The sequence below is a fragment of the Acanthochromis polyacanthus genome, chromosome 23, assembly GCF_021347895.1.
Source record: "Acanthochromis polyacanthus isolate Apoly-LR-REF ecotype Palm Island chromosome 23, KAUST_Apoly_ChrSc, whole genome shotgun sequence".
NCBI classification, from domain to species: domain Eukaryota; kingdom Metazoa; phylum Chordata; class Actinopteri; family Pomacentridae; genus Acanthochromis; species Acanthochromis polyacanthus.
The window spans coordinates 17,102,494-17,113,213 of record NC_067135.1 but is presented as its reverse complement, the minus strand read 5'-3'; the positions used below and the strand labels follow the sequence as shown (position 1 = coordinate 17,113,213).

General features: G+C 41.7%; 1 protein-coding gene across 1 annotated transcript in view; it reads left to right on the top strand.

Moving 5' to 3' along the window:
• The first annotated feature begins 229 nt into the window (after nucleotides 1–229).
• Nucleotides 230–10,720, top strand: part of arap2 (ArfGAP with RhoGAP domain, ankyrin repeat and PH domain 2) — a 221,349-nt gene continuing 210,858 nt past the window's right edge. Inside the window, exon 1 of the mRNA XM_051944258.1 lies at nucleotides 230–667. The gene's annotated coding sequence lies outside the window, so the exon portion shown is untranslated. The remainder of the gene's footprint in view (nucleotides 668–10,720) is intronic.

Sequence of the window (10,720 nt, the reverse complement as noted above, 5' to 3'; positions counted from 1 at the left end):
GTGTGGCTGGGGTCTGCTTTGTAATAAAGCAACCGAAACGTCGAAGGTGTCAGCTTATGGACGGGGCTTAATTGAGTCAGGTGTGAGCGTCCGTGAGGAATCGACAACTCTCCGAAGCAATATCTGGACAGGCGTCAAAATCTTGTTCGGTTTTAAAATGAAGCCACATAATGAAAATAAGCCTGTAAAAATCCAATATTCTTCCACCCCAGCTCCACTCTAACGGCAGCATATTGAAGGAAATGAAGCCACTTGACTGCGAGGTCATCTGCAGTGCAGCATCTAACGAGGATTGGTGGAATTAGTACGAAAAGTAGACAGCTGGTTGCTAAAGAGTAAGAGGGACTTGTGAGACGCCGCAGGAAAAGAAACGCTATCTGTCATCTACTATGAGGCTTTTGAATCTTAAGCATTGCTGCAGTTTCCTCCGTGTTAATCCGTTTTATTTTAATCTGAAGAGTCTGGCAGAGTCATATTTCCTCTTGACAAATTTTCATGAATTTTCTCAGACGAATGCGAGCAAAAGTGTGCTGCTGTGTGTAGGTGTGTGATCAGAACTCCTCAGCATTTAAATGTGCCTGTCCTGGCTCATGGGATGTAACCGAGGTATTGGTTAATGATGGACAGGTGAAGGGAAGAAGAGAGATCAGAGGCCATCTGACAGCACGTGAGTAAAACTGAAATATCTTCACTTCCGTCGATCCTGGTACCCAGAAGTTAATCTTACAGGTCATAGATGTGGTTAAAAGCTGCTGTTATCAATACATTTATATAGAGTATGAATTAAATGACGAAGCATTGTGTAGCGACAAATTGACGGGTTACTGTCATCCGCTTCCCTCTAGTCTGTGGAGCGTTTGTGTCCTTCAGGTTTTGGGTTCACATTTATAACTCCTGCATGATGAACCAAAGAATTCAAATTTTGATTCATCAGTCCATAATACCTTCTTCCAGTCTTCAGTAGTCCATTGGTGGTGTTTCATGGCCCAGGTAAACCTCTTTTTCTTATTCTGACATCTTCGTAGTGGCTTTCTTGCTGCAACTCCACCTGTCAAACCTGCAACTCCAAGTCTTCTCTTCAGTTTCAACTGAGCCTTCTTACTACGACCTCTATTAAGTTGTGCTTGAAGCTGTTGTCCTGTGAGCCGCCTACCACCAAGCTGTTGACTGTCAGAAATGTATGTTCTGATTCTGTTGTGGCTTTGGGTCTTCCAGACCTCTTCCTGTCAATTTCCCCCAGTATCAGAGTCCATTTTGATGGTGAAGAAAACTGTACTCAATGACTTTCTTCAGTTTCTCTGTAGGAAAGACCTACATTTTTAAATGTTAAGATGGTCTGTCTCTTTTCTATTGAAAATTGCCTTTTCCGCACCATTTTTTTTTTTTTTAGCATCCCACTACTTTCTGCAGTACAATACTGTTCAAATAATGCTCAAGGGTATGGTACCACGGTCTGTTCCAACACTACTTTATGCAGACAGATGGGGTTGTAAGTAATCAAGCTATTCACTGGACTTGAAATACTTGAACTTCAATTAAAAAAAATGGAAAATTGGGGCGTTCTAAAACTTTTTGACTGGTAGTGTATATCTGTACAGTTTTTCTCTTAACAAAAAAGTAGCAGAGAAAAATAGATATGTGGCCTCCAAGTCATAACTGCTATTCACTAATTTATGATCTTTGTGTTGTTTGGAAAAGCCTGTGATAGATGGAGTACTTGATATTTTGTCCTTTGGGATATTCTTAGGTGCACTTTGACCTGAGAAGCACTTGTAGTTTCAGTCCTGAGAGAGCAAGAAAATAGTCACTGCATTACCTATTCATGACATGAGATGAATTGTTGTAAATCTCAGTTTTATTTTTTTTTTTAGCTTCTTGTCTTTTCTGTTCAGCTATTATATAATTTTTTTGTGTTAACTCAGTCTTCTATTTAGAAAATCCAAGAATCACCCCTTATCTGAACTCTGATACTCCACAGGTATCGATGTTTACAGCATGTACACACCGCGTGGATCCTTAAAAACACATTTCACGGCCAACATGGCTGCATGTGTGTTGAATTATTCATGCCACACACACATGGATGGCAGGGGAATAATGTTGAAGAGTAACGAAGGGTGAGGAAAATAACATCTGATATGTGAACAATCTCAGCAGTCTTTGGTTTTTGCAAGATAACTAGAGTTGCAAATTAATTCCTAAGTCGATTTATCGCTTATACTGACTATTGGTGAAGGAAACAGACACAGTCATGTGAAAATGTAAGAAATTATTTACGTTTTGGCATATCTGGAAAGGCTAATATTTGGCTTGTTTGTCAATGAGGAATACCGCAGAAATAGCTACACCCTTGGCCTTAGAAGCTAGTATTAAGGTGCAACTCCTTGTACATAATTTGTCTAAGATTCCACCAGTCTGACAGCTTGAGTTTGAGATTATTCTTACATCCAATGTTTGCTTCAAATCCCTCCACAACATTTCAATGGGATTCAAATCTGGGCTTTGACTCGGCCATTCAGTGGCCCTCCATCTCTTCTTTCAGAGCCAGTCCTGGGTGGATTTGCTGTGTGCTCATTATCCTGTTCAAACGTCCACTTCCATTTCAACTTCAGATGTCTGACAGATGGGCTCACAATAACTTCAAATGCTGTTTGACATAATGTGGAATCCATCGTTGATTCACCGACTACAAGCTGCCCAGTCCCTGAGGCAGCGAAGCAAACCCGAAACCCTAAAAATTTCCACCATTATGTTTCACAGTTGGAATGAGGTGACTCTCCTGAAAAGCTCTTTGTTCTTAACCAAACATGTCTGCTGTTACTGTTATGCATTCTCTCCACAGCACATTATTCTAAAAGGCCCTTGCCTTATTGTTCATGAGCAAACTGTAGTTTTGCTTGTACTTAAGGCTTTTTCCTGCCACACCTCTCATGCGCATCAAACTGGCACAATGTCTTTCTGATTGTAGATACGTGCACTTTGACATCAACAGTTGAGTTATCTGCAGATCCTGTAATGAAAGTTTGGATTTGGTGGTTGTCTGCTCTTGTCTTGAATTTCTTGGCACAACCAATCAAAATAAGAAGCCTTCAGATATTTTCAATGCTTGTAGTTGATTTTCGTTAAGGAATGGAATCTGTATGTTGGGATTCCATGCGATATAATTGCAATATTTACTCTGCCAAGGAACGCAGGAGAGTTACGTGATAATAGGCGTTGGTTTGTCTGTCTTTGTCTGCTAGCAACATGACTCAAAAACTCACAAACAGATTTGGATGACATTTTCAGGGCAGGTCATAAACGACACGAGGATCAAGTGATTAGATTTTGGTAGTAATGCAGCTTATAGTCTGGATCCACGGATTTCTGAAAGATTTCTGTCACTGTCGCTGTAACTATGACAACAAATGAACACTACATCAGCTGCCTGCTGACGATCACATGATTGCGATCCTACTACAAATCGATCGCTGTGGATTTATCAGGACTTATCTGTCGGAAATTATACAAGGAACAGTTGATTAAATTGTATTGGTGTTTCTGAATCCCATCAACTCTCACCGCCCGCTACATATTTAGGTCATACAATTTGGTATTCGTATATAACGTACACATGCATGCTCTGAGTGCTTTTCTTGTTTGTTCATGTGCCTGTGGAGATGTGTGGGCTTAAAAATGCCTTTTAGGTTGCAGATAAATGCCACTTGCCGTATTAAAATGTTCATGAGACCATGCCTAAGATTGGTTTCCAAGGACAGAGCTGTTGGAAAATCTCGGGTATTCGTATCCGTTTGTTCAGTTGGGTACATATTAGTAGTAATATGGGTATGGCAATGTCAATGAAAAGAACAAGTGCATTTTTGTATTTTTAAGTTGTAAAATGTTTAAATAGTAGCATTATCTATTAACTCAGCTAGAACAGAGTTGAGGCCTTGCTAAATCTTCCAGTTCACTCAGAGAAGTGTAGTTGAGTGGATTCACACATACACAACCAGTTAAGTTTGGACACACCTTGTTATTCACTGGTTTGTATTTCAGTATTTTCTACATTGTAGATGAATGCTGAAGACATCAAATCTACAAAAGAATATGGGTGGAATTATGTTTTGAACAAAAACATGTCAATCTTCAGTGTTAATCTACAATGTGGAAAACAATTCAAAGCAATAAAAAGTATTGCATGAGAAGGTGCGTCCAAACCTTTGACTGGTACCGTAAATCATGCTCAGACTGCATGAGTTCGAAGGAGAAATCTGGTCTCAGATCTTGGTCTGAGCTGATGTCAGCCCCAGTAACTATTATTTGGTAATATGAGGGGTTTACACATCCAGTCATGAACTATTTACACACTCATCTGGGCTTCCCTGAACAATATCAAACATATATTTATCAAGACAGTTACAATTATTATGCTTAGAGCAGTGGACACTATTGCCAAGCAACAACTAACATTCTAGTCAACAGCTAATTTTAGCTACACATATCAAAACTGATAATTAAAATCTCACCCTCTTGCTCCCTCTGGCATGAAAATCTTAATATCTTGTATCGTGTTATTTTTTCATCTTGCAGTACACGCAAGTTTGAGATATTCAAAGTCTGTGAACAATATCTTAAATGGCGAAGATATTAAACATACTACCTGCTTAGCTTGTAGCACTCCTTAATGTTACAAATGCGGATGTATTTTGTGCTGCTTTTGCTTCTCTGTGATTTATTCTGAGAGCTGGTGAGGCCACTGTACAAAGTGTGTACTATTGCCGGCATGTGATTGGCTCACCTCTACCAGCCAGCAGGTGATTGGTCCCTGGACCCATGGGCAGGACTACATAAGATGCAAACTGGAGCTCCCATGCCACAGGGAAACTGCTCCACCTCCCGAATGGCTACACTGCTGTAATGACCCATGTGTCCGAAGTAGTGACAAAGACCTTTTTCTAAGACCAGGTAGGAGTGGACTTCCAATGCGAGAACCGGGGATTTTCTAGCTGCAAGGCGAAAGGGCTAACCACCGAGACGCTGTGCAGCCTATGGTCAATCTTATGCCTGTAGATTACTTGTAAATAGTGTAAATAAATGTAAGAATTGTGCATTTTAACTCCTTCTGGCTGCTTGGCACCTGGAGGAGATGGCATTTTTCATGTTATGTCTCGGCCACTGGCAGATAAGGCTTAACATTAAGGATGTTCTAATCGTTGGTACTACATCTGGAAACCCTAATTCTACTTTTTTGAATTTGTTCTTCCTTGTGACAAATCTTTTTCTTTTTACATTTGTTGTCAATAGACCACTTTCAGAAATAAGTACTGAGAATTAAGCACTTCCATCCATTTTCATTAGATGAACTATCCAGCTTCCTTTTTTATCATACTGCCATACTTTAAAATGACCATCTGACAGTTACATCGAAAAGAAACTTGAAATTTGACATTCAGAATGTGAAGTTTCAAGGCGCGTTAGCTAAAAACCACCACAGGCCCTGAAAGTGTGAGCAGGAGAACCATACAGACAGGGTTATAAAATACTGATTCCCACAAAAATCTGCCAAAAATCAGATCAAGACAGCCCATCAAACTATTGATCCTTAACCTGCCTCTAGTTTCTGTCAGAATCAGAAACACTGACTATTTACTTCCTCTATTAGTGATAAAAATTGTACACATTACTCATACTGTTGATGCTTGCAGGCACTTTGTGCTTTAAATGCGTGAAATATTACTGTTATGGGAGGCTGAGCAAATGCACTCTTTGACCTTATAACCCTGAAAAGATCCTCTCAGCCAAACCAGAGGTGTTTCTGTGCGTGTGGAGGAGAAATCAAGCCTGATCTTGGCGCCTTTCTCCTGTCTTGAAATCCCTCTTGCATACACAAACGCGCACACACATTGCACATGTCAGTCCGGTTTCACACACCAGTGGACACGCTGTTACTACACCTTCTCTCCTCACCATCTCCCATCACGCCACACCTTCTTCCTTCCCTCATCCCTCCTCTCATGTTTATTCGCTCTTCCGTCACTCCTCTGACACCTCCTCACCCCTGCTGCCGCTCCCTCCGTCTCTCTCTCTCCATCATCCCAACCTTTTTTCACCTTTGTTCTGCCGCTCCGCCTCGCAGCATCTCATACAATTTTTTGAGAATTTCCACAGTAAACAAAAACAGTTTACTTCCACCAGAAAATGGTGAACGAGGACAGTGAGACGGTGCTGGAATTGCATCACTGCACGTGTGTCTTTGTGTGCATGTACGTGGGTGAACATGGTCCGGATGCATACAATGTAAATTTAGGCTTTTCATGAATCGGAGGAGAACAACACAGAACTGTACACTATGAAATGCAGTACGCAGTGCACTTTTATGCCTATATTATCTGTGCTAGCCAGCTTTGCCAACTTGTTATCAAACACAAAGTCGGCAGCAGCCCAGAATAGAATTTGGCTCGAACAGGTCGGCACAGCAGCCAATCAGAAACCCCAAAACCCTTGAAAAATCACTGGCTTATGCTGGGAAAAACTGCATCCAACGAGCTTGGCAGAAAATTCTCAGCAGTGTTCTCTATATCTTGGTTCCAAACTCTAATGCTCTGCCCATTCTGTCTCCATTGTGTCACACTGCTGCATGAATAGCTTTCAATTAGTCCTGACTTGGACAAGGACTGCGGTGTTCTTGACTTGTGTCACTCTTCCCAGCTTGTTTGTGGTGTGAAATCTCAGGGGAAATTTTTAACTGTGTATTTCAAATATTAAGTATATTAAGTATTTTTACCACCCAACAACATTCTTCATGACTAGCTTCTTAGCTAAACACTACATGAGTTTTCTTTTGGTCCACAGATGGAATGGACAGAGAGCCTCAACTATCATTTAGGTTAGGAAAATTAGATTTATTCCGTCTATAGCTGATAGGCCTACATGTCGTATTCTGAAATATAGAGGCCTGAATTGAACGCTGGTTAAAACTACTTAGTCAACATTACAGATATTACACGCATACAATACAGAAGGACCTCGGTTTACGGCGTCCTCTACTTATGGCGTTTCGTCATTGTGTGGGAACTGGCTATGTGGAAGTTGTTGGAGAGCGGAGTGGACGAATGCGTCATCAAGTGGTGCCATGAGACGGCTTTGTTTAAATTTGTCGGTTGTATGCCACCTTGGGGTGTGCTATATTCCCTAACTTTTTGCATTTCATTGTGGCTCGCAAGGATGATCAAGTTGCAACATATTCTGTTGTCTTCTTGTAAAATGACTTATATATGCATGAAAGTCATTGGTATTCATGACTTTTCTGGAGAACTGATTGATATCGTGATGTAGGTAATGGCTTTGTTTACATTTTCACTGGCGTTTCGACTTACGGCGAAAATCGACTAACGTCAGGCTGCAGGAACTGAACTACGACTTAAGTCAAGGACCCTCTGTAATGTAATTATTGATGGAAATATCTGGCTCCGGAAGGCCATTTCAGGCTCTCCAGATCTGCTTGTTTACAAGGGTAGCAAATTTCATTGTCTACCTAAATTTGTGACTATGCAGACTGTACATTCTGCAAGAGCACTGTGGTTACATGGCCAGGAAGACAAATGGTTATGGTGAGAGGCTGTATGAGGACATGTCAGCAATACTGACTGAGACAGTGCTGCAGTCCAATCTGTAACTAGCTGCTACATCCAGTACAAAGTGTACAGTCACAGCCAGCCCTTCAGAAACATCCATACAGTATGTGTTTTTCTTTGTTTGTACAGTATAGTATGAATAGGGCCACTGCTATTCTTTCTATGTTGCAGACACCTACACTACTGTTCAAAAGTTTGGGGTCACCCAGACAATCTCATGTTTTCCATGAAAACTCACTTTTATTCATGTGCTAACATAAATAAATGCACAAGGGTTTTCTAATCATCAAGTAGACTTACAGCACCATTAGCTAACACAATGTAGCATTAGAACACAGGAGTGATGGTTGCTGGAAATGTTCCTCTGTACCCCGATGGAGATATTCCATTAAAAATCAGCCGTTTCCAGCTAGAATAGTCATTTACCACATCAACAATGTCTCGACTGTGTTTTTGATTTAGTGTTATCTTCATTGGGAAAAAAAAAAACTCCCTTTCTTTAAAAAATATGTACATTTCTAAGTGATTTCAAACTTTTGAATGGTAGTGTACCTGCAGCCCAAAATTTGTGCCTACTCGAGACGTCCATGTGACTTCAGAACTGGGGAATTCCAGCTGCAAGGCAACGGTGCTAACCACTAAACCACTATGCAACTCAAGTTAACGGCTAGCTAGTGGGAAAAACTAAAGGTCAATCAGTTGTTTCTGCATCCCTGTGAACTAACCGATGCAGACTTTGAACATGGACAGCGGATAAATAGTCCCATGCGGACTTGAACACTTGTGGACCCAATGGATGCAAAGTATTTTCTTTTAGAATACTACTAGCCTGTTCCACACATGTGTTGTAGGTCAGCATCTACTTTTTCCGTCAATGCACAGTACTGCCATTGTAGGCCTGGGATCTTTCTGCGTGGAGCTTGTCTCCGTATGTAGGCAACCGGTGTCTCCTGCTTTCACCCTAAGTCAGCTGGGATAGACTCGAGCTCTTCTACGACCCTAATGAGGGTTAAGCGGTGAAAAGGTAATGGATGGACAGATGGATAGCCACTAATTTTAACTATTGTTTCGTGCTGGGCAGGTTGTTTGCTCTTGATTTGTGGAGTTTTTTTCAGTGCTGTCAGAATGCTAACGGTTTAAATGGCAAAGCTGTAAGTTATAAAAACCAAAAAGGTGACCTCAATCTCATGCTACCTCATCTTTGCTACCAGTCTAATCATGTGAGCTGTTGCTATTAGAGAAACACTGATTACAGCAGCTTAAAATATTCCCTCGCAATAATGGAGGTTGCTTGTTGCGATGGGAACTCTGGCCCTCTCAGGTCATGAACACCCAGTCTAGCTTCCCTGCCTGCCACTGAAATGAGTTACAAATGAAGAGTTTGTCACGGACCACTGAATTGTACACCTGAGAGGTCTCTCTATCGGTCGAATTCTCTCTCTCTCTCTCTCTCTCTCTCTCTCTCTCTCTCTCTCTCTCTCTCTCTCTCTCTCTCTCTCTCTCTCTCTCTCTCTCTCTCTCTCTCTCTCTCTCTCTCTCACACTCACACACACATATACACACAGAGGGATGGAGTCAGGGCCAGACTGTGAGTCAGAGAATCACCCCAGAGAGTTGATCTATCCGTGTTTTTGTATGAGTGGGCAGCCACAACGGAGCTGTCTCTATTTTTTACTCATCACAGGGTTCAGCACGGCACAGTGACCCGCATCACCCAGTAGACCTTCGGGTGCTCCAGCATGAGGAGCTTCCAGAGTGCATGAGGAAATGTATGTGTCATCGGATTTTGCACATGCACTTTTTGGACTTCTATTTCTGACATAAACTGAAATTCATGTTGTTCGTGTACAATAGCCTCAAACGGAGGACTACCTCGGGTTCGGTAAGAACAGAGTGGGAGATTGACGGAAGGGTGGGTGTGGTTTCTGCACTGATGCAGTCGCTGTAGCTGTCTGTGGTGAAGAGAGAGCTGAGCCAAAAGGCAAAGTTGCCGATTTACTGATTGATTGATTGGTCCTCAACTATGGCCACAAGCTGTGGGAAGTGACCAGAAGAAAAGGATTGCGGATACAAGCAGTGAAAAATGAGCTTCCTCTGACATGTTTTGACTCGCCCTTAGAGATAGGGCAAGGAGCAGCACAACCTCTGCTCATAAATAAAAGCCAGTTTTGGTGGTTGGTGTTGAGGATGCTTCCCGTATACTTGACATGTGGGTCTTTTGAGTTTAACCTGGACAAAAATCTGAGGCTGACCAGGATATTCTGGAAAGATTAAGTCCAATACCCATATTACAATTTTAAATAGTATGTCAGAAAAAGATTTAGTGAGTCCCAATGCTATCGTCAAGTGCAGTATGGCAAACATCCCAGAATGTCTTACTACATTCGGTCACATGATGCAGTATGTGAGGCAGCAGGCTTCTCTGGCTAAGTACAAAACGAGCTTGAGACTGACAATGCACAGGTAGAGGACATTACAGACAATGGATACATGAGCAGGACGGTTAAGACTTAAGGTGCAATGTTGTGACAAAGTGGCATGTCCGATTGTGACCACAGGTGAAGTGAATAACATCGATCATCTTGTTATATTGCAACGTTCTGCTGGGAAACCTTGAGTCCGTACATTCGGGTGGATATTTGACTTGTACCACCCGCCTAAACATTGCACATCAAACATGTCTCTTGGATAGCGTGGGCATGCCTCAGTATCCCCCTAGTAGAGTTGGTTGAAGGTGGCAGTGGAAAGGGAGGTGAAGGGCAGATTTGCTTTGGAAATGTAGAACAATGTGCAACATCTAACCCCCTTAGGAGACACCAGACTCGGATCATACAGGGGTGTCAGTTCGAAATCCCCCTGTAGAATGGAAAAGAGGAAACTAGAAAGTTACTGCATCCCAAAGAAATAACATGGCCCAAATAATCCCTGTGTTGGTTTTTCGCATAAGTTTTTGTATAGATTAAACAAACAACATACACGGTGACACACTCTTTAGGGTGTTTTTTCAGTACTGGCAGATGGGACATTTGTTTTGCTCCGTTTCCAAACTCCATATTAAGCTAAGCTAATCAGCTGCTGGCTGTATCCTCATATTTACCATGAAT